The sequence below is a fragment of the Equus przewalskii genome, chromosome 20 (assembly GCF_037783145.1).
Source record: "Equus przewalskii isolate Varuska chromosome 20, EquPr2, whole genome shotgun sequence".
In the NCBI taxonomy this organism is placed as follows: Eukaryota; Metazoa; Chordata; class Mammalia; order Perissodactyla; family Equidae; genus Equus; species Equus przewalskii.
In genome coordinates, this window is record NC_091850.1 from 4,714,482 (window position 1) to 4,715,900 (window position 1,419).

At 33.8% G+C, this 1,419-nt stretch overlaps 1 protein-coding gene across 1 annotated transcript in view; it reads right to left on the bottom strand.

Annotated features, from left to right (window-relative positions):
• Positions 1 to 1,419, bottom strand: part of GARIN6 (golgi associated RAB2 interactor family member 6) — a 43,620-nt gene that overhangs the window by 40,084 nt on the left and 2,117 nt on the right. The window lies entirely within an intron of this gene.

Here is a 1,419-nt window from a genome sequence, read left to right on the forward strand (position 1 = left end):
ACATTACAGGATGAAGGACAATAAAACACTTGATCATCTCAATAGATGCTGAAAAGGCAACTGATATATCTTTTCATAATAAAGATGGTCAAAAAACTAGGAATTAAAGGAAACTACCTCAACATAATTAAAACAACTTATGAAAGCCCAAAGCTAGCATCATACTCAATAGAGAAAGACTGAAAGCTTTTCCTCTAAAATCTGGGACAAGGCAAGGATGCCCACTGTCACCACTTTTACTCAAGAAAGTATGGGAGTCCTAGCCAGAGCGATTAGGCAAGAAAATTAAAAGGCATCCAAATTGGAAAAGAAGAAGTAAAAATATCTCTTCATAGCTAACATGATTTTATATGTAGAAAACCCTAAAGATTCCACAAAAAACCTGTGAGAATTAATAAACCAATTCAGCACAGTTAAGGACAAAAAATCAACATACAAGAATTAGGTGCATTTCTATACAATAATATTGAGAAACCAAAAGTGTATTAAGAAAACAATTTGGTTTAAAACAGTATAAAAAAAAGAATAAAATACTTAGGAATAAACCTAACCAAGAAGGTGAAAGATTTATACAATGAAACTACAAAACACTGATGAAAGAAATATAAAAAGACACAAATAAATGGAAAAACATCCTGTGTTCATGAATAGGAACACTTAATATTCTTAAGATGTTCATACTATCCGAAGCAATCTACAGATTCAATCAATTTCTATCAAAATACCAATGGCATTTGTTGCAAAAATAGAAAAAAAATCATTGTAAAATTCATATGGAATCTCAAGCTATCCAATATAGCCAAAACAACTTTAAAAAAGAACAACTTTGGAAGACTCACAAGTCCTGGTTTCAAAATGTATTACAAAGGTACAGTAATAAAAAAAATGCGGCACTGGCATGAAAACAGACGAATAGATGAATGGAATATAATAGTTCAGAAATGCATCCTTGTAAATGTGGTTAAATCATTTTTGACAAGTGTACCAGGACTACTGAAAAGGGAAAGAATATTCTCCTTCTCAACCTTCAAAAACAGAAACCAGTTTAAGAGGCAAAGCATTCATCTGGGATCAAACAATTGCAACTCCTGGAGCACAGATTCAAGTAGAAACCCAAATAGTGTCCCAATTACAGGGTGAAAGACGAGGGTTTCTATGGGGAAAGGAAAGGGGCAATTGTATGAAAAGAAGAGGGAAAAAAATCTTCTATAGGTATTAAACTAGGTTATTCTTTATATATGGCTGGTTACAGAGTCTATCTTCAGAAAGAGAGTCCATAATCATCAGCTTTTGTGGTCAGGATGTCTGCGTTCCTGTTAGCTTTACAAACACAAGTTTGGAAAACAGTATTGGTTTTGGCTAAGGCCAAAGATCTGGCCCAGTTCAAACGGTCCAAAGGTTCAAGGAGTCAGACGTGCC